Below are 12,968 nucleotides of genomic sequence, written 5' to 3' on the forward strand. Positions count from 1 at the left end.
TCACAGAGTTTTGTTTATTTTTGGCACACCTTATTCACCAAATTAGCATATTTTAAAGGCAATAAACAAGTGCTTTTCCTGAGAGATGCAAGTCAAACATTCAGAAATCTAGTTTCACTCTCTAAAGCTTGCTCATCTTGCTAACAGTATTATGTCATAATTCTGTAAGGGAGCTGGGAAGAGTTGAAGGCCAAGGAAACACATCGATGTTTCTAAAGGTTTAGGAGCTGGATACCAGTAGATTATAAGAACTCAGTCTCACACACAACCTGGGCAAAGACTGCACAAATGTTTCTGCAACATTAATTCCAGTTGTTACTTTAAGTAATTTAACAAGTGTTAATCCTACTCTTTATTTGCTGTCTCCAAATATTCTAGTGAATGAGTGAAAAAGCATAGCCCAAAAGCCAGGAGAAAACAGTCATAGGTAAAGAAAACATCATATTAAGCAGGATGTACATTTTAAAACTATCATCTTAGCACATTTCTTCTCACTGGGATGCCCACTAAAACTAGGAATAGGAACATTTCAAGTAATATGGTTATCCAATCCAAATTCACCAATAGATCTCAAAGTTTGAGCTCTCAAACTACAGACAGCAATTTCCCAGTAAGTAAAACATTACCTGTCTAAAAACATTTCATATGTTGGAGAGATTAATTCTGCTGATTTTCTAATTTTACCGATTCTACCATTATGTCATTCTGGTGGACAAGTATTCAGAATGCAAGACACTGTCAAAAACCAGCACAAAAAGGTTGCAGAGGGAATGGTTGTACCCTCATGCTCAAAGATTAGTCAGAGATCAATAATTTAGCATGAATGTATGACTTGCCAGGCCTCTATGAAACACCCTACGTGTAAAAAGAATAGGAAGATTAAGTAGTTGCTGTTCACAGAAAACTTAAAAATTATATTTTATAGTACATGACATTTTCTGTCATATGCAAAAACTGTGTCCTACACCTACTTCATAAACTGCTTAGGGCAGAAAGTGGTCATTTTGCCATGTCTTATGTACTAACACAGTATTCGGGTCTCTCATTGGGCCAGACACACTATTTATATATATTAAATAGCTGTATTTATCGGTGAGTTATTTTCTTTTTAAAAATAAAATCCTTGCCTGCTCACTAGGTATACTAACAATTACAGCTAGAGATTAAAATGTTTTAAACATCAGAACATAAACAAACCATTAATAAAAGAAGTACTGCTGCACCAACCCCTTCATTTTTCCAGCTTTAGCTTCAGCAACCCTTCAGCCAGGCCCACAGGCCACTGAGCTATTTCAGATTAATGTGGGCAATGAAATTAAAAAAATAGAAGAAAATAATTTACAGGCATCTCTTTGCTCATGATTGTGTCACAAAGAACACAGGAAATGGAGCACAGAAACCTGTTTTGCCTGGATCTTAGGAAACAAATGCCTTTACACTGTGCAACAATATACTGTGCCATAGAGGAAATTAAATATCCACTGATCTAAGTATATTTCAGCTGCTCACCACAGCTCACCCTGACACTTCAGAAATTCTGTGCAATTCAAGATGCAATAGCCATTTCCCACTCCAGCAATTGAGATCTCTGTTGTAAACAGCAGCTACAAAGATGCCCCTAAATAAAATAGAAAAAAAACCAAAACAAACCAAAAAAAAACAGCTTAAAAGCACTTAAAGGAAAGCATACTGTTAAAATAAAATATCCATCTAAGCATTTTTTTTTTAAAGCTAGAATAATGCAATGGTGTTCTAGTCTTAATGAAAACAAAGCATTCATCATTGGAATGGTTTGACCATTGTGGACAATATTTCAAAACACAATAGCTGGCAATGCAGCCTTATTTGAACTACCAAGATTTTCTCCTCTACTTTCTCGGGTTGCACCTTTCTGTTTTCGCTCTGTCTCCTCCAACAGGACTGTGAATATAGACACCGAGCTTGGCATCTAAAGGAGTTGTTCTTCATAATGTCTTTCAGAAGACATGGGAAGAATTGGAATAAAGTGATCTGCTTCATAATTCACTAAGCTTATTATATTCATCTAAAATGTAACATTTTCAATAAAAGTTAAAAGTTTCTTAGCTTTCAATAAAAAAACTCTTAACAAGCCTCATTTGTATAAGAAAAAAAAGCTGGGTCAATTTCTACTGGGAAGAAACATCACAGAAGCCTAAAAATGTTGTGGGAAAGCATCTCTTGCTTAAATACAAGCATATAGCAAAAAAATAAACACCTATTAATCGTAACAAAATAAACAGTCATAACAGCATGAATTTGAAGTTACTTTAGCACTGGGAATAACACAGTGTGACAACAGAGACTGAACATTAAGAGAAAAAATAAAAAGTACTTATTAAAGGTACATAAAGAAGCACTTCATTGCCACCACTGAGACTCACAGTGATCTGGTACTCAGGGGTATTTTGACAGAAATACTAGAGCTTCTTATGACACTCACCAAAATAAGTAAGAGATTTTGAAACAGTATCTACAGAGCAACCAATATTATTCTACCACAAGAAGTACCCTTGTAAGGCACATGACAGGGTGCAATGCTGTATCCTAGATGCCATTTGCTGTCAAGAAGCAATCTTACTGCAGTGACGGAGGCTTAGCAGGATCAAAGTGAGGGCAGAGTCACAGCTCTTACCAGCTGCTTACTGACATTGCTTTTCTCAGGACAAAAGTCTAGTCTCTTTATAACATGCAGTATCAATGCAAAGCAAACCCATCATTTCTTGCTGACAGAATCTACCATCTTGTCCACAGCAATGAAAAAAAAAACTATTTATACTGAAGTTAATCCAAACTCTCCAGTAGCTGAAAGCAGAATCTGATTTTTCAGTTGGAAATGGTTAATTGCAAGGCACTTAGCTGAGCAGTTAGGTTTTCTGTTAGATCTTAGAAATGCCTTTCTTGTCCCACAGATACCAACTCATGTCTTCTAGTCTAAGTCCACCTGCAGCACCATGGTAAGTACAATTACCTAAGACTGATATATTCTGTCTTACTGTGCTTTTACTACTTCAGACACTGAGTTTTTGCATTTCCTTCAAGAAAAAAAGATACCATCCTAGTGCATTTACACTTCCATACAATGCAAATACAAAATCCCTCCGAAAGGATTAGATTTTAGCTAAAAACTTTGACAAAGGACACAGAATAAAAAAATACATTCCTTTAGTTTTCTGCCACAGATTATAATGGAACTAATTCCTCCTTCCTTTCTCCAAAAAGTTACAGCCAGAAGCCTTGAGATGAACAACACATCTGCTGACAGAACTCAATTTTTTGAATCAGAAAAGGAAATGCATGCCCAGGGACAGGAGATAGGGAAAAAGAACCAAAGCAAAAAAAAACCACAACTCCCTCTGCCAAACATCTTTACTGTAATATATATATTAAAATACATATGTCCCTGCTTATATACACATTAATACATGCAGTTTCACGCCTATGTTTTATTCAGAAACATCCACAACGCAGACATTATTTCTTTCTTCAGAAATCTTTTAAGATTATATGTTCCCAGTCTGTCACTGAAGATGAGCAGAAAGCAGTTGCCAGGCACTCGTAATTAGACAGCCTCCCAGCACACCGCCTCAGGCTCAGAGGACTCTGCTAGAATCAGATGACAGACACAGAAATGTACTAGTAAGGAACAGCAGATTTGAGAGCAGCTCTGATATCCTGGTTCTCCTCCCACCAACCCCTCCATTAATTCACAAAATCACTCAAAGATCTGTAGGTGCTTTCCACCTCACTGGATTCCACACTAAAACATCTAAATGAGTCTGTAGGAAGTGGCTGTGATCCAAGTCCTGCAAACTTAATTACAACAATAAAATAGTCTTTCACATGCTTTTATCTGCAAGGATCCTGCCACTCCATTTGTCTCTCCGTTGCCTTACTACACAAGATGATTAGCTAATACCACAGTAAAAAAGGCCATAAGATTTCTTTTGCTAAGGTTCCAAATCAAGCACAACATCTATTATCCTTTCTCATAAAACAAACAAAAAATCCAGCCAAACAACCCACCATAAAAAATAACACCTTCTCCCACTCGAAGTTCTTAACACTGCAAAGCTCGCCAGGGACACTATGCACAGTTTTATAACAAACTGGATTGCCAGTCTCTCAGATGCTCAGATTTTGTAGAAAACAAGTTGAAAAAATAACAGAGGTGCCTCTGCCTATTACAGGACTCTGAGAAAGCCACACACCACAGTGAAAGAGTCCCTTTTGCTGGAATTCCAGCAACACTTCTGTTTACTTGAACAACCTAAATTACACTGAGCACTTACTTTTTGGCAAGGAAAGTGAATGAGTTTCTGATAAATTATTTCATGTCACAATGTAAAGATCTGTACACATAAGGGTTCTTTACACTCACAATCCTCCTGTCTATCACTACACCCATTTGTCATAGCACTGCCACACTTGGACCAAGTACTATGACCAATACTGTGGGTCAGACACAGTAATCATCTCCCAAATGCTGCACCAAATGCCCCTGTACAGATTACTGACTGTTCTGACACATCTCAACAACATTAATTACTAACTGTACATAGGAAGTAAACAAACCTCTGTCATAAAGGCTTTAATATTTGTCCTGTTCTTACAGAAGTGGAAGGCACTTCAGGTGACTTGAACACATCAGGAGCAGCTGTGACCTAGAAAGGAAAGGCTTTTCATCCTTTTTCTCAGCGTGGTTCTCAGTAAGGATATTTGAAAATAACCTAAAGCAGCTTTAGCTATCTGCCTGAGTCACAGAAACAATTAGGTCTTGCCAGGGGAGCAACATAGGATTTTACAGTGCCTGAACATGTGTGGATATGAGAAGGCTGCCATTACCCTACACAGACCACTACGTATATTCAGAGGACCAGAACCTGCAACCAGCCCCACTGTTCTTCAGTAGTGACAAGAGATCCTGCAGTGACACTTGCTTCAAAAAATTCTTCTGGATGCATGCAGAAGCATTTTCCCATTACTGGATGTGCTCTCTTTGCTGCCAGGATGACTTATTTATTCTGCGTGGAAGAGGGAGTGGAAAAGCCAGCAGTGTTTACTAGTGTCTTCTCTCCCACAGATGGGTAGTGGGAGGGAATGTAGTGACAAATTTAATGACAAATTTAATTTACTGATGATGCCCTGTCCCCACAGGTTTTGGTATTTGTTTAAGTCTAAGTACTACATCCAAGGATTAAGGCTATGATTCTGTATCACCTTAATCCAGCCTAAACCCAAACTGCTGATCAGCCTTACAGAAATCTCAAGCCCACCCACACACCTCCCTTGCACTAACACTTAAGAAACTGCAGTGCAGTTCAGGGAATGAATTGTGTTTCAAAACACAAGTTTTCACAGCCAGCTCCTTGAGCTAACAGTTGCAACAGCACTACTGCCTGTGCAAGTAAATGGGGGTGTACTTTTCTTATTCAATCAATCAATTAAGTAAGGGCAGAACGAGACTTATGCCTGTAGGCAGTAGACATTTTTAAATGAACTCAGATGCCCATCAACCAGTGAAAACCAAAGCAGCTGTGTTCAGAAAAAATAACCAAAAAAACCCAAACAACCAAAACAACCCACAACACAGTATTGCCTCCACAATCTACTACTTTTTTTTTTTTTAATGATAACTTTCACTCTACCACTTGTAAGTATTTTACATGGTAAAAAAGGTGGGTCACAGTCTGTCCCTATTTCTCATCAAGGGCATAGCATCCTGGAGTCTGCCAGCGTGACACTTTGTACGTGCCAGGACGTCTACAGACTCATAGCAGAGCCTCCAGCTATACCTGTGCAGACCTGAAAAAAAAGACTCTCAAGTTTACACCCAGCAGCAATTGTTTTAATTTGCTATTGAGCTTTGAGAGAAATTCACGTTGTACCCAAGGTCACCAGTGGGTGTGTTCAAAGACAGAGCAGCTCTTGCTTGGCTTGACATACACCAACCACCACCATTAAATATAGTAACAACACATTAGAGCTGGCTGGGCTGTTTTTGTAGTAAGAACTCTGCAGTAAAGGAGTGCTGAAAACAAAAGATAAAAGCTTGTAATGGCTCACCGATTAGAAATAAGTAGAGGCTTTAAAGTGGCCTTTAGAGCTTAATAAACATCTCACTAGCCCTGGTCTGGCCTTCATAGTACCAGTCACTTGACTTATGTCATAAAGGGAAAACATTTTTATTCAGCAATATATACCCTATTTATCCTAAATAACAGGAATGCATTCAAAGACTTTAACATTACATTCAAGCCCATCCCAAAGAGTAAACTCTTGATTGCTCTGCATATTCACAGAAGAGAAAATAGCAAAATGGCTTAACTGGAACAACGAAGCAAAGCAAGGAGTGATGATGGACAGTCCCACAAGGAGTTCATAGGAGTCACGGCATAGTCTGACCAGAGACTGACTGTCCAGAATGGAATGAACTATGTCAGCAGCAGGGCCAGAGAAGTCCTCTGTGGCTGTTTGGTTGCACTTTCAGTTATTGACCACAACCAAAGCTATAGGCCCTTGTCTAGATGCCAATTGAAGATAATAGCTGGAGAAGGACTTCTGTAATACGCAGAGAAGAATTCATCACTCCAAGTTTTGGAAACGGACAGATCTGAACAACCAGCCCTTCTGAGCCCCTGGACACACATATGGCTGGAAGCAAAAGCATCAGCAGCTTCCCATTCCAGATGGAATTGCACAGTCTGCAGGCAAGAATGCGTTCTGCTGCTGAAAGACAACTGATGAGAACTGATTTACAGCAGATGCTACAGAGGCGATAGCCCCCTACCAATGCAAACTGTTGAGGTGCACATACTCTGTTGTCCTATAGTGCCATTATTGCAGATGGACAAACGTGTCATCGGAGAACTAGGGAACAAGTCCAGACAGATCTATATCCATAAGTCTGCCAGACAGAAAAACCTGCCATAGATCAAAGAGAAGGAGGTTCTTTAATCTGGGGCTGAGAAACTCAGGAAGAAGGAGCCTTCAGGGCTGCCTGCAACCAATAAGGAAAGTACTTTCAAAGTCTCAGATTTATGCCGTGGATTCACAGACTGCTTTTGCAATGACAGTTATATGTAGCACATGGCAACCAAGGCATAAATCCCTGTGCTGCAGCAATTCCTCAGTGAATTATTGCCTCCAATGACTGCAAGAGTTTAGAACAGAATACTACAGAAAGGGGCCTAGCATATGAAGCTGAAAACAAAACGATAGGAACCTTGGTGCCCCATCTCAAGGCACCAGCCAGGACTGTCAGAGAAACTGGAACCACAACTCAAAATTGCTACACTTAAACAATGGGATAAAAAAATAACACTACTGATAAACACAAGGAGGATGAGTTGAAGGGTAAAGGAACTTTTGTTAGTTTTCTGCTACTGACGTACCTTGTCCCTTCTATGCTTTCCAATGATGTCGTTTTAATTATATCAATAAAATACAGTAACTGGACACAGAAATCTGATTTATGAAAAGGCAGCATAAGAGGAAGAAAAATGGTTGACAGATGAGCCTTCTGTCAGCTTTTCATTAACGTGTCAAGCGTTCTTTCATCTCTGTAATGCAAGACGAATCAATACAAATTACTGAAAGACAAAAAAAAATAATATCCTTGTAAACCATCAGCAGTAAAATTAAAAAGACATTCCATGTGAGAAATTAGTTTGGAAGATAATTTATAATAAATTTATTCTAAAAGATCTTTTCATACATAGGAAGGCTTCGCCTTTCAATACATCTAACTGCTGTTTACAGAACTTCATGATACATAGTAAGTATAAACAAAAGAAATTTATAGTATTTTTCCTTCCATGAAGCATCACTGAAAAAATGCGCTCACAGGTCTCTTTTTCAGTGGTGATTAAAAAGAAAAAATCAAAATAAAAAAAAATCACAAAATGGTTGGAGGGTTCAAGGGAGCTCTGGAGATCAACTGGTCTAATCCCCTGCAAAGCAGGGACACCTAGAAGCAGGGCTGGCCAGGACCGTGTCCTGATGGCTTTTGAATATCTCCAAGGTTGAAGACTCCATAACCCTTCTGGACAGTCAATTCCAGTGCTCCAGTTCCCCCAAACTTTATTCTCTTGGCAGACACATTTTTTGCCAAAGATGACAATATGGGAATTTCCCCTTTCCACATACAAACCCCAAACATTTTATAAGACAGGATGTAGAAAAACAGGAGTCGAGTTCTAGCCCTTCCCTGTATCTGCATAGCAGCTTGCTCCACAGGGAGTTGCATCTTAAGCAGTTTGCTGCATTTGCTCCCTTATAAGGAAGGCTCTTCCAGACACTTGGAGGAGACCACTGCTTATCTCTTCAGTTTAGCACTCAAGAAGGTTTCAGATATAAAATCCATCATATAGCTGGATAGACTAGAAGGGCTTCTCTGCACCTCACCTTTCACCCATCAAAAACATATCACAGAGCAGGCAGAGAAGAGATACAATGGAATTACTAATATTCTTCTACAAAAAGATTCAGAAGTTTGTTGACTGCCCAGATGATGCTCAGCTTGGTAATTTAATGCCAAATCCTCCAGCAGTTGTCTAGCTGTTAAGACTTAACTAGCTAGTTAAGTCTGTCTCAAGCAACAGAAGTTTTATTTACAGATTTTGTGATGACTTGGACCGACATCCAAGAACACCTGTGTTTGAATGCCTGGGCACTTGCCAAACTGTACTATAGTCTACAGGGAGAAATAGAAACAGCTGGCCTGGCTAGCAGATAAGCATCATTACTGCAGTAAAAACTGGTCTGCTAGAAAATCTGAACAGACTATAAAACTGAGTAAGAGAAATGCTGCATTGTAATAGACAATTTGACCGTTTGTTCCCATTTACAATTACAAGAGAAGCGTGTTATATAAACAGATTAATTAGTATGAATAAAGTGTTTTTCCAACCTTTCTTCATCTGTTGTTTTTCCCTCTTATTCTTGTTTCTCTCTACTGGATGCCTTCCAGTACAACAGATATTTTTTAAATGGTGATTCCCAAAACTGGACAGGCTATTCCTACTGAGGTCCAAACAACGCTGACTGCAATAGAATTCTCCCACATTATATACAACGCTGAGATTAAAGTATCACAGAACTACATTCCTTATTTTTTTTAAGAGCATCTCAGCGTTTCGTTTGTTAAAATTATGCTCCGTTGGCTTAGATCAACTAACACCTGCCACATTTTTCTTATTACTTTGCATTCTGCACTTGCAATTTTTCTCAGTTCTCACTACTCAACACTGTGAATTTCCTGTTGTTTATTTTGGATGTAATATTTTCTCTAATATATTGAGCCCTGTAGAAAAAGCTAATCTGGATCGTCATAGTGTCTGCAACCCTCTTCACCTCAACGTTTCTTACCATTCTTACAGATTTTCTAACTATGTTCAACAGTACCTTAGCCAAGAGGTCAGTGCATTTCTGCAGGCAGAAAAGGACTAACACATACAAAAATATATAAAAGGCTTTACCAAAAGAAATATATCCACAAAAACAGCTACTCAAAGGAAGAGACTTGCTTTTAACAAATCCACAGTGGCTGCCTTGGAACACATATTGTCTAGGCACTTACAAACCAATTGCCTATCAGTGTGTTCTGCCATCTTTCCATACACCAAAGTTGTGCCCTGAAGTTATACACACTGGTCTAATTTCCACATTCTCAGAAACAAAGGAGAGCGATGTTTTCAAAGCCCTAACACCTACCTACCAGTGAAATCAGGAAGAACTCTATAAATCTGTCAGCTGCCCTGTAGGTATTTTAAATAGTGTTTTGAGTCAGTGATACTATAAATATGTCTATATTACCCAACATTCTTCAACATATTCTTGCCCTGGGCCCATGAGTGAATCCCCTTACTTGTGTTAAGCACATCTGAAAATCTACCATTTTTATTTAAAGACTTATGAGTGGATTCAAGTCTTCTGGTTACAAATAGCTATCAAACACCATTGATCAACTATGCCTTCTGTTTCTTCTTTCACCAGGCATGCTTGTCTCTGCTTCAGTCAGACTTTATTTTTTTGTTAGATATATTTTCATTATTGTGTTCATTTCTCCTTCACCTTAGATTAAAAAAAATCAGCTATTTCCTGATAATTTACAAGCTGTCCACACTCAGATTGTCCATCAAGAGAATGTGTCCTCAACTCCTTTGACTGCAGGCTGTGTTTATATCGACTTAAGTTGATGTTGGAATCAAACACCAAAGTTAGACTAAGTCAATCCAACACCTTACTAGTACTGAAATATTAAGACTTGCCCTCCTCTCCTTTCCTCATTTTTAGTTGCATTTGCTTGCTCTGGTTTTTGTGCCAGCTTTAGCACTCATCTGATCCCTCAGAGAGCTGATTCACCTCATTAAACCAAGAGAAAATACATTTGTTGTTCTTGCGCTTTTTGATGGGCTACTTTTCCTGTAGGGACAGATAAAAACACTTAGCCCATTTCACCTAATTGCAGTCTCATGCTGGTTTACATCAGTTTAAATCGATCTAAATTGGAGCTGCCATATTCATCCCTTCATCCCCACCTACACAACTGTGGCCCTTCCCTTGTATCCTGGCTAATAGCCATGCAAATGGATGGTAAGCCAGCCAGAGCAGCTGACTTCAGCCAAAACAATATTCCTTTTTTTTTTTTTTTTTTTTTTTTTATTTTGGTAAGGCACTCCTTGCTGGATTGTGTCACTGAACTTTACAGCTGCACAAGAAACAGAACCTTCACCTGTATTTACTTCATAACACACATCTGAGAGTGTTCTGCAGTGCACAAAGAAATGGTCAACAGAACTTACTTCCCTCTTAACTAGAGGTGGGGACATGCTAAATCAGTAAGAGCTAATTAACAAAGGAGTCATAACTCATTTTACTCCTACCCAGTAAAACTTCACCTTCAACAAGCAGAAATATGTCTTGATTCTACTTTATTCCTCAGACAGCAATTTCTATTCAACAGTCTATGTAAACATGCTATTAATTGTATCTGCCACATCATAAACTAATTACATATAGAGGCTGGAAATAAGCAGAAACATCTCTCTGAGGATAAGACATAAGAGGAAATACAATGATTCCAAGTGACTATTCCTTCTCCCATTATTTTAGGCCTTTACAGAACCACTCCCGTGATATTATTAGTCTAAGTGTTTTACATCAAACATTACTGTTTGGCTTCCTATATGGTACTTCTCAAACAGAGTATTTATTTTTCACTATTCATTAAGCTAATCTCTTACCCTAAGAATATCTGTTTTTCACTATCACATCCCACAGTTGCACTGTTTCTCATAAATTTTGGTCACAGGTTTTGCTCTTCAAAATAGATAGGGTGAAAAGTCATGCAGGCAATGGCTCCTCTGTCTCCCTCACACAGTTCATAAGCAGAAAAGTTTTATTTAGCCTTTAACACTTCACTGTACTTCAGTTGTTCTATTTAAATTACCAGCGGACAAGCAGATGACAATCACACCACTCAGAAATACCACTAGCCTTAAAAAACATATTCAGAATAGGTTTTTCACTACCATAAAATGTGAAAGCTACAACTAAGATCAGTTTTAGCATGCTGCATGTAAAAACAATGCAAATGTACCAGGCAGAGCTTGCAACCTAAACAGACAGGACAAAGGAAATATCCTTATACTTAAAAGGCACAAAAATATTAAGCGCAGGTAACACGGACAAATCAGTGGCAATTTGTCAAAGGTGTTCAGTTGCTTACATAGACTAGTGACAGAGTAAGAAAGTAAATAGGAGCTTTTAATTCCCCAGTCCCTATCCCACCCACAGTCTCCACGGCAAATTTTCTTAGACAGAACAGCATCCTCTTAGTTCTTGAGCAGCAGAAGAATTTTCCACAATTCCACGCTACCTCCTTCATCATCAAGTCCTATGAATTAGTGACCTCTGCTATTTGGTCACACTTGCCATGCAAGGGGAAAAAGATGAAAAAAAATCATCTGTCTGCAAACAGCTTCAGACAACAGTTTTGAATGGGATACATGTAGTGTTCTGTCCAGCTCTGTGGAATTTCTAACAGTATACAATCTGCCTAAATCAAAAAGGAAATAAAGACCTGTTTCTATTCAGATATTCCTTTATGCTGCCAACAGTCGTGCAGGACAATGGAGTGCTCCTAGTTACTGAAATAAATGGTGACCTGTTTTCACCATTACCAAAAGTCTGGTGTGCAACACATTCTCTGGCTTTGGATAAGACATACACCAAAAATCAACCCCAGAACACTGTTATATAAAAACATTTGCAAATCCAGACCATTTATTGTTGTGATTTTTATCATAACAATATATGTAATAAATATATTTATCACATATATGCACTGCTGAGGAATGCATCATTTCCCTGGGAGCAATGAGAACAAGATAAGCAAGAAATGAGCTGAAATACCACCTATTTTTCCAAAAAAAAAGCAAGCACCCTACTCAAAGCCACGCCACTAATTTTTGCCTTGACAGAGCCACTGAACATCAGCCTCAATTTTACAACAAAAGAGCGAAGCCAAATAATGTTCCTCTCAGAGACCATGTATAATTTTTAATCCCAAAGCAGTTCTCAATGTTTATGAAAACAAAGGCTTTTTATGTCTGAGAAGCTATTCACATTCAAGAATCCTGATGCATTATGAGCTGCTAGGTCAAGATACATACCACAGATTTATCCTCACTCCCTAATGGGGCAAAAATCCTCAGGAAAAACAACTGGTGTATTGACAGGACTTTTATGGATTCTTTAACTGAATAGTTAGAAGATCAAGAATTCATGGCAGGCTCCAGGGCAAGAAGTCCGCATATACATACACAGAAATTACTTCAGTCTTGGCACCACAACAAAAACTAAACAAAACAAAACAAAACAAAACAAAACAAACAAAACAAACAAACCGGGGGGGGGGGAAAAACCCAACCCAAAACAAGTCCCTC

General features: G+C 38.5%; 1 protein-coding gene across 1 annotated transcript in view; it reads right to left on the bottom strand.

Annotated features, from left to right (window-relative positions):
- CIB2 (calcium and integrin binding family member 2) overlaps window positions 1-12,968 on the bottom strand; it is a 39,919-nt gene that overhangs the window by 17,365 nt on the left and 9,586 nt on the right. The gene's annotated exons all lie outside the window — the stretch shown is intronic.

The sequence above is a fragment of the Merops nubicus genome, unplaced genomic scaffold (assembly GCF_000691845.1).
Source record: "Merops nubicus isolate BGI_N331 unplaced genomic scaffold, ASM69184v1 scaffold20379, whole genome shotgun sequence".
In the NCBI taxonomy this organism is placed as follows: domain Eukaryota; kingdom Metazoa; phylum Chordata; class Aves; order Coraciiformes; family Meropidae; genus Merops; species Merops nubicus.